Here is a 15,981-nt window from a genome sequence, read left to right on the forward strand (position 1 = left end):
GTTTAGTATCTGAGTCCTATGTTCTGGGTTCTCACAACATTCTTTTTCCTTAATTTTCTTTTTGCTGTAATTTAATTTTAAAGAGAATAAAACAGAACAATAAAATGAACCCAAACAATGATAAGACAGTAGAAAATCTACAAGAATTGCTATATTGCATATTGTGGTCCTCTAAGTAGTTGCTCAGATTACTGGCTTTAGGCTTGCAAAGTCAATCAAACAATACAGCTCCTCAGAATTAGCTGGTTCCTATGTGGGCGGGGTGGGGGGCACTGTTCTTCTTCTCTCCTAGGCTCGTGCCCTGGCTGGCTCACAGGCAGGGACTTAGCCTCCTCCTGGTTCTCCCCATTCCTGGCTCCAGCTGGTTCACAGCAGGGGCTGAAGTTCTTTCTTCTTGCAGTATTCTATCATGGGGCTATAAAGGCCGTGTACAGGGCTAGTGCTAGACCTTCAGACCACTGGTTTTCCTCTGAGGGTCACCTGAGCTTCATATACACTTCTCAGATAAAGATATACAAATGGCAAAAAAATATATGAAAAAACGTTCAGCATCACTGATCATTCAGAGATGCAAATTAAAGCAGCACTGAGATTCCATCTCACTCCAGAAAGAATGGCTGTCATCAAGAAATCAACCAATGACAAATGCTGGAGGGGTTGTGGGGGAAAAGAATCCCCTACATTGTTGGTGGAAGTGTAGACTGGTGCAGCCACTGTGAAAATCTGTGTGCCCATCACCTGGGAATGGATAAAAAGATGTGATATTTTTCTATGGTGGAGTACTATTCAGTCATAAAGAAGGATAACCGTGAGACTTTTATAGGTAAATGGGTACAACTTGAGACCATGCTCAGGAGTGAAACAAATCCTACTTACATGTGTAAACACTATATTGTCTCCCTGGTAGGAGAAAATGGAAGAGTAAATAAGATCTAAAATGTACGATAGATATTGTAAAATGGGAAGGAATTGTTAAAAAGGAACTAGGATGGGAGAAAAGGGAAAGGAAGAGAGAGAATAAAAAGAGAAAAATTCAAGTTAGTTCATAGAAAAGGGAAGTTTGCACTTACATCGATTGTATAATTTTTATGCCCGTATCTTGTACTCTGAGTAACTACTTTAAACATACTAATATGCAGTGTATTAACTATAGTTATTCTTCTGTCATCTTGTTATGAAATTACATTTTACCTTTTTTCCATAAAGTTAAAAAAGGTCTGCTTCCCACTTGCATCAGTGGTGCGTGAGAATCCCACATCTCCACACCACTGCTAACATTTGACGGTGTCGATTCTGGACCCCTAACTGCCCTGCTCGGTGGGTAATAGGTCCCTTTGCATTTTAATTTGCGTTGCCTTCATGACTGTGCAGTATAAACCAGCTTGATATGATTTATTGGTCATTTGTGTGTCTTCCTTTATAATGCGTCCTGAAGTTTCTAGTTACCACTTCTATCTCATCTAAAGGATGGAATATTTGTTTAATAAAAAGAAATTATAGTTAATCACGTGTTTCAAAAGCTGCAATGTATATTGGGATTTGGAAAACCAAGAATTTAATTTTTTGACTATTTGATACTCCCCTAATACTTTTAAATATTTTTAATTTTGTGTATATGTTAGTCTTCTCTCTCTTCAAGTAACAGCATACTTTATAATATTAATTTTCACGAGCACAGTTGATCACATAATTTACTTTGTTGCACAAATTTACAAAGGTGTCTTTGGCTCCATTGCTACTGAGCTCCACAACTGAATGTTGTTAATGTCTTGTACGCTTTTAAAATGGCTTTGAATATTACAGACACCTTTATTGAGCGTCTTCCTTTTAAACGCTCTAATTTTTCAAGAAAATTAGGGTTTTTATCATGAATATTCTGAAAAACCCTTTGAATTAATGACCTGTACTGTGCTTAATGCAAGCAGGAATTCTGATAAATTCCATCTTTTGTGACTCCTATTAGCAAACAAAAAAGTGTCTGTCTCTGTAATTTGGGACATTTTTGAGAGCAGAGAATTTGTCAATCATTAACAAATGGAATCAAGCCCTTTCACTTACACTACGCGAGTTAAATGAAGGAAACTTGTTCTAAAATTAGCTTCCTGCTTAGTAACTAAAAGCCCTGCTTACATTTCTTGTTTCTCGTCCACTCACGTAATTTAGAGCTAGATGCCCCGTGTCACATGTCTAGGCGTTTGCCTTTGTGTCACACTCCTGGGAAACTGCCAACAAATCAGACAAATTAAGAGATATGTGATCACCAGGAGTAACAGAAGCGTTCTTGGAAGTTATTGGGACGTACGGTTGGAAGTAACACCAGCCTTACCAAGAAGGGCTGGTGACCACCAGGCCTGCTTCCCAAATTGAATGTCCCCCCCAATCCGAAATCGTTTTAGGGCATCTCAGAGAGACCGAGATGTGTCCAGTATCACCTGACGTAAAACAATACAGCAGCTGACAAGGTGTTCTGCGGCCAGTTACATTAGTAGAAACAAAACTTCGTCCTGGAAGGTTTTCAAGAATTCCCGCATGCGACGTCTTGCAGGGTCTTTCCCATCAGACTTCACTATGTTTAAATCGGTCCGTGTTTGCATCACATAATTACCACGTCCACCTTGGGGAGCTGATGCACGCACGGAACACAGCTGAATTCTCTCCATCCCTGTCCTCCACTCGCTCCTCACAAACCCGTAGCTGTTTCTGTCTTACTCTGTGGCTTGCAAATGTATTTTTTACCAATATTCTTAGGTGGCCCAAAAATGCAATAGGTTTTAACTGATTTTAATAAAATAAAATGTAGGTGATAAATTTTCTGGATTGTCATTTGAGACAGTTACGCAGTTTTGTATGTGGTTGGCAAAAATAGGTAAGAAATAGTCATTAAATAAAATTCCTCAATAAAATGTAGTACCGACCGTAGCACTTACGCTGTGCGTTAGCTCTCTAGACGTGGTTTCTCTATGTAGCTGCGGCTTGGTGCTTCCTAATGTATAGCCCCCTTTTCCTCCCTGCCCTATCCATCCTTTTGTAACTACTGATTCATTCACTGGTGCTGTAGATTTGATCGTCTATCATCTACTCCTTATCTACTCTTCTATATTTTTAGAATCCATAGACAGCAAAAGCATGTACATTTTTTTCTGTGTCTGGCTTATTTCGCTTAGCATAACACCTGCTGTATATTCTGGCAAATGACACAACCTCCTCCTTCTCAGGGGTGAATGATATTCCAGTGCGTATGTCTTCCGTGGTTCTTCACGACCCTCTTGTAGTTGGTTTTGTGCCTTGGTAACTGTGAACGATGCCACGGCATGCGCGGAAGTCAAGCGATTTTTGCTAGATGCCTCCTATTTCCTTTGAGTATGGCTCCCAAAGAAGAATTGCCAGGCCCTGTGTAACTATTTTTCATTTTTTTACAATCTTCCACATTATTTGGGGAACTGAGAGGAAATTAAATCAAGCTAGTTCTTTGTCGGTTTGAAAACAAAACTCATCTTGCAAGATTCTAAAGTAATAGTCTCAAGATGAGCAGTGTCTGGGTGCAAGCATCAAACAAACGGTGTTGAACCTCCTTCTCAGAAAACGAAGCTGCCCTGCCCGTCCCTAGAATGTGAAGACTCTGGCACTTTGGGGGGATCTCTGGGAGGAGGGCAGCCAGGTTGGTGGGAGACGGCTTGTGCTCTGACTAAAATTCTGGCTTTTGTTAAGATCGTGGTGCACAGCTTATTAGCTATTGCTGTTCTCTCACTATTTTGTTATAAAATGTTGTTTTTCATAGAAGAGTTTTGATATTTTCTTTATTAACATCTATACCTATTATAGTATAACTGGTGGGGCACCTCCAGCTGTGCTGCTGTGGTCTCTGGTTCTCTTGGCAGCTGCCTGGGGACCCCTTTGGGATTTCCACGGAGCACCCAGGAGCCCTAAGCCCATCTCAGTGTGGGCGCAGTCCTGATGAATGTAGCAGCCACCAGCCAGACATCCAGGAAAACTGCAGCATTGTTAAAATGGTTATAATCCATGACACGCAGCGTTTGGACCAAGGGGAATTGTGATCAGACTTCAAGTAGCAGCTGTGAAGAGTGGCCACTGCCGTGGGCAGCAGGGGCCAGGAGCAGGAGTCTCAGGCTGGCGGAGAAGCTAAAGGAACACTGCCTGGGGAGCGCGGATCCTGAGTTCAGTTCCCGGTACAAAGCAAAACAAGAAAATAGAAAAAGAAGGTGACAGGAGGGGGGCCAGTCCTGGGGAACCGGGTCCTCTGGTGACCGCTCCTCAGTCCGCCTCCCGATCCTCCTTTCCACCGAGGTCCCACACTCACCACCCTCAGGCAGGGGGATCCGGAGGTGCTGGCTGGCTGGGATCACGGTCCTCAGACACAGCACGTGGGCGCAGCACTGCTCTGGGACCTCCGTGCGGCCGAGCTGCTGTGCACCAAGGCCAGGCCTGGTGGCTGGCCCCACTCCTCCCTCTGGGCCGTCTGTGCACGTCCTTGTCCTAAAGTGGTAACTGCAGAGTGTGTTGGCTGGAGTGAGCAGGGCGGGAAAATGAACCACTCAGAAGAGAGAGAAAGTGATGAACGTCTCAATATTCTTTAGTTAAATCCGGTTTCTTATCACCCATTCGGGCTCTTTATGTCTTACAAATGATTCTCTAAGTTAACGTAGAAACGTTAACAATTACCTTATTCATTGAAATCGAATTCCAGGACTTCATTAGGAACAGCGTGTCCTTCCTGTAACTGTGACCCCAGAACCTCTTAGGTGACAGACGCCCCTGAAAACCACTTCTGAAACGTGAATAGAATCCAGAGGGTTGTACTTCAGTGTTTGTTAATTTTGCTAATAATCCTGACATGCCCAAGGTTTTTTGAGTATTTGTCACAGATGATTTAATCATATTTCATATGCTTTAAAGTGAAAGTGTCTGTGATGTATTAAATGAGTGCTTTTCTCTATCTAGTGGTCTGGCCCACTTCTTTGCAAGGAAGAACACTCAGAGGTCTCCAGTTGCATGCATCTTCCCATAAATGTCTTAAGTTTATCCTTCTTTATGACTAAGTGGTACCCATTGTGTAAAATACCACATCCTTTTTATCCATTCCCAGGCTGATGAGCATTTGGGTTGTTTCTTAGATTTAATTATTCCAAATTGTGCTGCTATAAACATGACTGCACGTGTATCCCTGTGATATGATGTTTTTAATTATTCTGGGAGGATACCCAGAAGGGGAATAGCTTGGTCAAATGGAACCTCTAATCCTTTCAGGAATCCTTTCAGGATTCCTTTCAGGAATCTCCACAGTGATCTCTACAGTGGTTGCACCAGCCTACACTCCCGCCCACAGTGGAGAAGGGCTCCTTTTCCCCCACAGCCCCTCCGGCATTTTTTATTGGATGATTTCTTAATAATAGCCATTCTTTCTGGAGTTAGGTGGAATCTCAGTGTTGTTTTAATTTTGCATCTCTCAAATGACCAGTGATGCTGAAAATTCTTTCATGTATTACTGGTCATTTATATTTCTTCATCTGAGAAATGTGTGTTCATCTGAGCTGCCCATGATTGGACTTGTCCTTGAATCTGGGAGGGTCTGATACTTTTCAGTCCTTTATATAAATCAGGCTCACGTGTGTAAGCATCACAGTGTCTCCCTAGTGTGAGACGCTGACAGAGTAAATAAGATCCAAATGTACAACAGACACTGTGAAAGGGGAAGAAAATGTTCAAAAGGAAAGAGAAACTGGGAGGGGGAGGAGAGAGGGAAGGAGAGAGGGAAGAAGAAAATATAAAATAAATTAAAATTTAAAATAAAATATATATACACACACAATAGTTAGGATAGTTATACTACTAACTGTTGATAGTTCATGGGAAAGAAAGGTTTGTGCCTACACTGTTGGTCAATTTTTCATGCCTGTATCTTGTAACACGAGCTACCACTTTGAAGAAAACAGTACACAATGCACTAACCACTGCTGCTCTCTGACAATCTTGTTTTAAACTCTGTACCACTGTTCTTATTGTTTTTTCTTTAAAATAAAATATACAAACTGAAAAAAGGATCCCTCGTTGATACTAAACTTTCCCATCAAAAATGATTTTTCATATTCTCCATATTTAAAGCACACAAAGCTCGTTGCTGTAATGTACTTCTGTTTATTTTGTGAGAGCGTTAATTCTTGGGGGGCTGATTAGAGGGGTGACTGCTTTACCGCTGACACCTGTGCCTGCCCCAGGCCGTACGGTTCACCCCGAGAGGTGAGCCACAGTCTGGCTTCCCAAATCGGAGGCTCAGCGTCTCCGCTGGGGCCCTTCTTCAGTTTGGCGTGGAGATCTCAGCGCTCAGGTGCACATCAGTTCTGTGGAGTCTTTTGTTTCCCACAAATATTGGTCGGCTTTCCTGCTGCTACAAGAAAAGGCCTGATAGATACGACTTGAAGGAGGAAAGATTTATTTAGTCCCACGCTCTCAGAATTGTTTTTTAGCACATGGTGGCTGGGCCCAAGACACACACAAGACAGTGGAGAGCCTGGTGGACAGAAGCTGCTTCGCCCAGGGCAGCCAAGAAGCAGAGAGCACGGGGACAGAGCCAGCGAGGGAAGGATCACTTCCAAGTCCTGCCTCCAGTGACCCACCTCCTCCCAGTGGGCCCACCCCCGATAGCACCCCAGCTATGGACTCGTCCTGAGATTAGCTCCCCACGACAAAGTCACCTTTCCAAAGCTGCACCTGTGAACACAAGCGCCTTCTGGGGACATATTATGTCATTTTCTCATCTCTGGGACAAAATACCCAGTGTCCTCAGCTTAAAGAAGGGTTTTATTTTGGCTCACAGTTTTGGTCCATGTCAGCAGGCCTAAGGCAGAAATAAGATGTCAGAGGAGCACGGTGCAGGCAAAGGTGCTCAGCTCCCCGCAGCCAGGAAGCAGAGAGACATGGGAGGGGCTGCCGAGCAGGTGCACCTGGCCGGGGCGTTGCTGGGGATGCGCCCCCAACCTGGCCTCGAACAGCCCACTCAGCCATGAACTCATCAGAGCGCAAAAGTGCTGGTGAGCACGGTGCTCCTCCACACGTGAGGATCTGGGCAACATTTTTGGTGCGCAGCAGACTGCCTGTTCTCTTGGTTTTTAGCCTCCCTCCAATGTCAAGCTAAAGTCTGCACTTCGTTAGCTGTGAAGAAGTTTCATGAGATCCTTATTTCCTGACCCCCAAAGTATCAAAAGCTGAGTCTCCTCTCTCCCATACTCAAATTCTTTCTTTGGTGGCATTCTGTATACCTTAAAAACTCACGAGCTTCTTTTGGTGCTGAAACACACACCACCTAAACATGCTTAAATCTACACAACACCGCCTTACCCCAACTACAAGAACTGCGTCCCAAGGATTTCTGAATTCTTTTCAATATGCTATAAAAATGGACCCTGATGTTTCTTACTGGCTCATGAAAGCCACATTATCACAAACGTATCTTCACCATTGGATTTATAATTAGTTTCTCCATGGAAGATCAAATATGAAAGTCTAATTCTAGGTATAACCAAGATGGACAGAAGAGTCAGATGACAATTCTATGGACGTTTACTTTTCCCAGTAGCATAAGAGGAAGAAATTAGAATTTATCCAGTTAAAGAGATAAACTGGAGACATCTACTATCATGTTCATTCAGGATTATTCTAGTTATCACTGCCCTGAAACATGGATAAGACAACCACTTTATTTTGTTCACAATTACCCGGGTTGCATATTTGGAAAGGGTTTGTATCACTTGGATTCTAAGATGCAGGTACAGTGTGGTGATAGCTCAGACTGCAGAACTCTGCAAGCTTCCAGACTGGTGGCTCTCGGTTGAATGCTTATCTAGACTGCTTAAAGTAGGACGGTGATATGTGATCTCTACATGATGCTGGTTTTGGAGTCCTTGGACATCACATGCTGTGACCCAGGAGAGCTTGAGAAGCGAGTACGACCACAGGCCACATCACCTCTTCTGACTCAGCCCCAGGTGCCACTCAGACCCACTTCCAGTGTTCCTTATGAATCAAACTCAGTGCAAGGGGAGCCAGACTCACTCCTAAATGGTGTCTCGGAGAAAGCAGAGAAGGGCATTTGGGATGACAATGTACCATCCACCCGGGAAATCCAATCAGCCTCAAAGATAATGCAAGATTGGCATCAGCAGGGAAATCAAGAGGTACCAGGAAGTCAGTGCTGCCCCTTGGTATAACTGAAGAGGGCACCTGGCACTCCAGCGGTAAGCAGAAGCTGGACATAGACCCACATTGGCTCTCTCAGGGAGGATGTGAACACCTAAGGTGGAGAAATCCCTCCTGTCTCCCAATGCCCGTAGCCCTAGAGGCTCTGAACAAGACAGTTTAAGTCAGCTCTTGATAAGAAGGATCAAAAACGTTTTCATTACATCTCCAGCATTTCATGGGAAGTATCGATTCGGTTTGGTACTTAACAACGGGAGCAAAGCTGTGTCTCCCTAGATTCTAGAAGTCTGTGAGCAGGGAGGCCCTTCGCTGACCACTGGCATAGGACTGACACGGGGACGGAAGGCAGAGCTTGGGAATAAAGTTGGCCGTCACAGCGAGTAGAAGTCCACTTGTAAGGTTTTTCTAGAGGCTTTCAACTCGAAATTGCTATTTCCCCTCTCTCTCTGAAGAGTATCACTTTCCTTAATATCAAGAGGGTATTATTATTTGTAAAGCTTTGGAAACCTTTCCCCTCGGGTCACTGCATGGGCCGGAATGGAAATTTCCCCAAAGGACCTTTACTCTTCCTAACAGTAAAGGTGAGGTACATGCTCCAAAGATCATAAATGGGTCAAATATCTTTTGTGAGTGAGCTATTCTTCTGGACGCCCTGATATCTCATTTTATCTCCAGAACCAGCCTGAAATGTTAATGGTATTTTCCCTTCGCAGATGAGGACATGCTCAACTTTAAAGGACAAATTCCAGTAAAGTTCTCACCACTGGTGCTGCATGAATTTAAAAATGTGTGTCAAATGCCGAATCCCTGGTCTCCACACTGCCCTGGAATGCCTTTTAGGGTCCCAGTGAGGCTCAGAGGAAATTATTCACTGTTCATATTTTTATTCTTCTTGGCCTTCTCTAAAGTGTTATTTTAATTTTCTCCAAATCACAGAGGAACACACTATTTCAGGAGCAACAAAGCTTCTGGCATAAGGGAAGCTGTGGACACTTTCTGTGCAGTCCTGCTGAGACCCAAGGCTGGGCAGTGGATCTCTGGACAGAGTCTTAAGACTTTCCGGAAGAGCTGGGGCTGCAGCTCCCCTCTAGCACACCAGTGGAGAGCACATGCAAAGGACCGTGGGCCTTTTTACAGACTTTACTCCTGCACAGAAAAGGCGCTGACCGCACATGAAAGATAGGCTAGCCCAAAGCTCCATGGACGAAATCATTTTCTGTTCTGGAGAACAGAACAAGAACATTCCAGGATTCTGCGCATCTGTGTTTCTATATGGATTTAATGTAATCATGAAATTAATTTTCAGAAAATAAAGTTGTATTGAATGCAATATTTTTTTGTTCATTCATCAACCTTTGATAGATTTAAAAATGTGCATTCTATGACATTCCAAGCATTAAGGACGCAAAGAAGGCTCGGTTTTGACCTGCATGGAGAGTCTAGTTGAGAAAGAATAAAATGCACAGTTAAAAAACAATCTATTATGAAATCATAAAATGTAGTAACTTTTTTTATATCTTTTTTGAAACAGAGTCTTGCTGTGCGGTTCAGGCTGGCCTTGAGCTCACTTTGTAGCCCAGGCTGGTCTCGAACTTGCAATGATCCTGTTGCCTCAGAAGTTAGATAACTTCTATGAGAGAAAACCATACAATGCGGTGAGTATCAACATGACTCCTCCAGGCGGTGTGTCAGAGGGCCTCGCATTCGAGGCTGAGAGCTGAGTGAAATAGTGAGCCACAAGGACAGGGATCTAAGCAGAGTCTCATTCTCCCGGGATGAAGAACTAGAAGAGATAAAATTCAACGTCTTTCAAGAATTTAACAAGTTTGTCGTGGGTCACGGTGCTCCCGAGGCAAGTGCTGGTGGAGCTAGCGCACCCGAGTCTCTGGACCGCGGTACCAAGTTTTATTTCATTTTCAGTGGAGTGGGCCAGGTCAGTGTTGGAGGATTCTTCAGCGTGATGTGATCTGATTTATATTTAAATGACTGTTTGTGGATAAGCTGAGTGTCTGATCCTCAGCATTCTTTTGATGGTTTCAAATAATAACGGGAAGGACCAGGGCTTTTTCCCAGAGAGGAAAGAATGGAATCTTACCTATTTCCTTGGTTTCTTCTGCAGTCACCTAAACCTCTGATGAGCCAGATAACAGAAGTGTAGCTGGCCAGCCGGCCCTAGTTCTGATGCAGGCTCCGCCAGACCCAGAACCAGCTGAGTTGGCTGGAGCGGTAGAAGGGAATGAGCCCAGCTCAGAGGAAGAGGAGGAGCTGCGGCAGACAGGGCATCCAGATCCTAGCTCAGGCTCACATCGGAGAGGAGCTGCGGCAGACAGGGCCTCCAAATCCTAGCTCAGGCTCACATCGGAGAGGAGCTGCGGCAGACAGGGCCTCCAAATCCTAGCTCAGGCTCACATGGGAGAGGAGCTGCGCAGACAGGGCCTCCAGATCCTAGCTCAGGCTCGCATTGGAGAGGAGCTGCGGAGACAGGGCCTCCAGATCCTAGCTCAGGCTCACATCGGAGAGGAGCTGCGCAGACAGGGCCTCCAGATCCTAGCTCAGGCTCGCATTGGAGAGGAGCTGCGGAGACAGGGCCTCCAAATCCTAGCTCAGGCTCACATCGGAGAGGAGCTGCGCAGACAGGGCCTCCAGATCCTAGCTCAGGCTCGCATTGGAGAGGAGCTGCGGAGACAGGGCCTCCAAATCCTAGCTCAGGCTCGCATCGGAGAGGAGCTGCGGGAGACAGGGCCTCCAAATCCTAGCTCAGGCTCGCATCGGAGAGGAGCTGTGGCAGACAGGGCCTCCAAATCCTAGCTCAGGCTCACACCGGAGAGGAGCTGCGGAGACAGGGCCTCCAGATCCTAGCTCAGGCTCGCATCGGAGAGGAGCTGCTGCAGACAGGGCCTCCAGATCCTAGCTCCGGCTCACATCGGAGAGGAGCTGCGGCAGACAGGGCCTCCAGATCCTAGCTCAGGCTCACATCAGAGAGGAGCTGCGGCAGACAGGGCATCCAAATCCTACTCAGGCTCACGTCGGAGAGGAGCTGCGGGAGACAGGGCCTCCAAATCCTAGCTCAGGCTCACGTCGGAGAGGAGCTGCGGCAGACAGGGCCTCCAGATCCTAGCTCAGGCTCGCATCGAAGAGGAGCTGCGGGAGACAGGGCCTCCAGATCCTAGCTCAGGCTCGCATTGGAGAGGAGCTGCGGAGACAGGGCATCCAAATCCTATCTCAGGCTCACATCGGAGAGGAGCTGCGGAGACAGGGCCTCCAAATCCTAGCTCAGGCTCGCATAGGAGAGGAGCTGTGGCAGACAGGGCCTCCAGATCCTAGCTCAGGCTCGCATCGGAGAGGAGCTGCGCAGACAGGGCCTCCAAATCCTAGCTCAGGCTCACATCGGAGAGGAGCTGCGGAGACAGGGCCTCCAAATCCTAGCTCAGGCTCGCATAGGAGAGGAGCTGTGGCAGACAGGGCCTCCAAATCCTAGCTCAGGCTCACATCGGAGAGGAGCTGCGGCAGACAGGGCATCCAAATCCTAGCTCAGGCTCACATCGGAGAGGAGCTGCGGAGACAGGGCCTCCAGATCCTAGCTCAGGCTCACCTCGGAGAGGAGCTGCGGCAGACAGGGCCTCCAGATCCTAGCTCAGGCTCACCTCGGAGAGGAGCTGCGGCAGACAGGGCCTCCAGATCCTAGCTCAGGCTCACATCGGAGAGGAGAGGCGCCAGCTGCAGCAGACCTAGCGCTGGAAGCAGGGGCAGTCACTGGTGCAGCACGTTTTAACTTTGCAGGCGGCTGTCTGCCTTGATGCTCTGGGTATCAGATACGAAACCCATCCTGAGCGGGAAGAGCTGGCGGACTCAGAAGCAGCCCAGAGAGATCGATTGCAGACAGATCCCTCTCGCATGGCTTTGGTTTAAGACAATGACGCCAAGTCCACAGAGACACTCACCTCCTTCAGCCTGTGGTCACGGGTGTGCAGGCTGAGGAGACCTTGCGCCTGCTGACTGATGGAAAGAAGCTCCCTGCTGCTCCCGGTCCAGGACCTGCTGGACTGAGGGCTGGGCCCACATGAGTGTGCACAGGGTGGCACCCGGGCAGGGTGCTGGCGGAAGTGGAGGTGGTCCTCAACTCGTCACCCACCGTCTCTCCCTTCCTCTCCCCCCTATCTTTCCCCTTCCTCCTCTTGTTTCTTGTCCTCCTTGTTCTCTTTCTCCTCCCCACTTTTACCACGTTCTCTTTCTCAATTAAATGACAATAACAGGAACAGTGCACTGTGTTTTCACGCAGATGCATCTCACCTTATGTGGAGGGTCAATCTGGTTAAATTTTAGGATCACTTTCAAAATGGGAGGTTTTTGAAAGAAAGTATTAAGGCTAGAGATAGCTCCTGGAAACAGAGTTCAGCATGGGCTCAAACAACAACTTTGACAGAGTGGACAGAGTCTCAGGGTCTTCCAGGATCTGTTTAGGAGTTTGCGGTTAGAGGCACGCGTGACCCACTGGCGACACCGGGCATCCTTCCTCAGTCACCTGGCCTCAGGAAGTGGGCAGCTTGCCACTGAGATTCTGAGTAGTGTTTCCTTAACACCTGACCTCGTGCTGTATAAATTCAATCTGGGGAGGCGCACCCTGGTGAGGTCAGGATTAGCTTTTACCCTCGCTAGAAATCCGTCAGGTTCTGAGTTTAGGAGGATTAGGCTGGGTTAGACATCACCCTGTAGGTGAAGTCAGAGATTATCTAGATTATTCTAGATTATTCTAGACTATTCTGGGTCTTGCTTGCTCTGTTTGCAGTCTCTTTGGACATAACCAATGTGTGTTGCAAAGGCCTAGAGTTAGGGCTGGAATCTTTAAGGCCTGGGACCCACTGACTTCTAACAATAGGACGCCATTGTCTCCCCTCTGCACCAAAACTGGCATCAGAGGAGGTGTGTCGGAGATGCAAATATACTTGTTTGTTTCTTTAAGTGTCTGATGTGTTGCAAGCATAGAGTTAAATGTTTCCAGAGGCAGACAGCTACTCATCCTCGTATTTTTTTACAAGGGAGTGATCCTTAAGCTTCCTTCTCAAATTATCTCACCCCAGACTGGCCGCCGTCTCACAAGGTGAGGCGATGAGATGCAGGCTCGGAGATGCCCTCTGTCATCACTGAAGCTACAGGAAAGTGATAACTAGCAAAGGGGTTCACTGGAGTCATAAGAAGAGTTTCAGGGCAAGCAGGGCACGGCAGAGAGAAGGCAGGGTGGGAGCTACACCCCAACCCACTACCCTTCCCATCCCGCCTGTGGGAGAAAGCCAAACCATCAACAAGACCTGTTTCTGAGTATCATTGGCTAGGCGTGTGTCACTAGGGAAACATTCCCAAGTTCAAAGCATCAACTGATTCCATGCAATGGGGTGCCAGTAAGAGAGAGGGGTGGTAACTTTGGTCAACAGGACAAGACCTGTTAGTCCAAAGTTCCACCATTCGGCAGTAAGTTTCTGGTACACTGTTAATATGTTAAAATCTGGGGCCAATATTAACAGATTTTCAAGCTTCAAGGAAGGCCCTGCCTCCAGAATTTAAATGGCATAGCCTGTTTTTAAAAATCATCATGTAATTTTGTTGGAAACATTGTGCGGACAGACGGAACACATCTGCCGCGCTACATCTGTCCTGGGGATTATCATTTGCAACCTAGAGCTTTGCAAAGATAATGGTTATGGATGGTGATTCTGTTGCTCACTCTAATCCAATCTAATTCTCTGTGGGACTCTAGGTCTGTTGGCGAGAAGAGCAACAAAGCAAGTCTCTGCACAGCAAATGAGATTGCGTGTAGGTGACCTGGCTGTAAGCTCCTCAGATACTGCAATAATGTGACAGATTCTCATCCCCGGAGATAACTTTATGTGACTATGGTGTTTCATCCCTGGGGCTTCCAGGACCAACACATCTTGCAAGATCTGAGCAGCCATGGGATCTTCGCTTCAAAATTTACTGATAGTCGTATCTGATGAGCAAAGGTAGTCTATTTTCTGTGGCTTCGATTAATCTAATCATCTCCCCCTTGTCCAGTGGCTGATCTGTAATTGCCCCTGATAGATGACACAGCTGTAAAAACAGGAGTGTTCATAGCCCAGACAGCGTCCAGCAGCTGATCCAGGCAGGGAGTTGGTGCGGGAGATGAAGGTTAGACACCAGTCCCCAGCCTCACCTGTGGGTTTTAATCTCCAGGCCCTGGAAAACTGCTCTTGATTTTACCAATTTATCTCAGCCCACTACGTCAGGAAAATGCCTCTAAATATTTCATGGGCAGCTCAGCCCTTCTCAGAGCCTCCACGAGAAGCTGGGGTCCTTCCTCCTGGTCTCATTAGTTCACAAAATGTGTTTCGCTTCATTGGGTGGAAAATTCCTTTGTTGCAAAAGGAGAAGCAGCCTCGCAGAGGGTGAGATGCAAGTGTTTCCTTGTTATTGTTTGAGGGTAGCCGGACATCAGGCAATGGCCAGGCAACAGCAGGGGCTGCAGCTCTCCCGTCCCTCCCTGACCACTGCTCAGCCCCGTGGTCCCCGGACTCCCAAGCCTGTGAATGGAGCTTGTGGAAATCTCAAGTCAAAATCTTTAAAGTTTAAAGTTTTGTTAGTAAGGAGACCCCGGGAAAGATGGACACACACACACACACACACACACACACACACACACACACAGCCAGAGTTCAAAACCCTGTGTTTTGGCTCCACTGCCTGTGACGTGTTTTCTGTATTCAGTGTTTCAGGGCCTCATCTTTTAAATCATAAATACTAGAGATGTCATCACTGCCGTGTGCAAGCTCCAGGTGTCACTGCTATCTTGTGGAGCCCCAGTCTATACCCTGACAAAGTTCCTGGGCTCAGGTTAAGAGCATGGAGCCTGGGACCTGGCTGCTTCCCTCCTCTGCCTTTCTCAGAAAGAACAAGGGATAGTGGAGGTTTGTTAATCACAACTACTGTGCTTAGAATGGGTCCCAGCACCTTGGACACAGCGGAAAAGAAGTGTGTGCACCTCACACCTGGAGAGGACAGCTGAGGTCCTACGGTGGCCTTGCTAGATGTCTACTTTGGACCAAAGGGATGGAGGATCTTCCTGGAAGGATCCCTGACCAGGACAAGTATGTAAGAAACACACACTTGCCCAGGTGGATACACAGCAGCATAGAGACATCCACGGGTGAGCAAAGAGTCCCTTCCCCATCGTATATGCCAAGAGTAGGCTGAGTTATGTGGCCCCACCTCTCAGGGGCTTGCAACACAAGAACATTTACATTATTTAGTACTCTTATGCCAATAGATGGAGAACATCTGTCTATATCCTGCATCTTCTCTGCTCAAAGACAAAATAAGAAGAATCAGCCCCTGCCTTGGAAATGAGTTCTTCAAGGTTTGGCTTATAAATGGGAGCAAATCATTTCTACAGTAGTCAACCATGGCTTGAGTTATCTACTGTCAATCCTGGTATACAAATATTAAATGGAAAATTCCAGAAATGAACTATTCTTATTTGCTCTTAGGAACATGATGAACTCTGGTGCTGTCCTCATGTATCCAGCCTGGGATGCGAATCATTCTTTTACCCAGAGTATCCACACAGTATATGCTACCCTGTAATTAGTCGAAGTAGGTGCCCATCATCATTTGGTAGAGTCACAATGCATATGTTCAAGCAGCATTATGTAGTGTCCCACCACTGCATCACAGGACTTTTGTTGTTCACCACATCCATCTCATCACACAGGTACCGCATCACTCCACCTCACCACACCT

This window comes from Cavia porcellus, unplaced genomic scaffold (genome assembly GCF_034190915.1).
Source record: "Cavia porcellus strain 051 isolate PalLab524CR breed Dunkin Hartley unplaced genomic scaffold, mCavPor4.1 scaffold_23, whole genome shotgun sequence".
In the NCBI taxonomy this organism is placed as follows: Eukaryota; Metazoa; Chordata; class Mammalia; order Rodentia; family Caviidae; genus Cavia; species Cavia porcellus.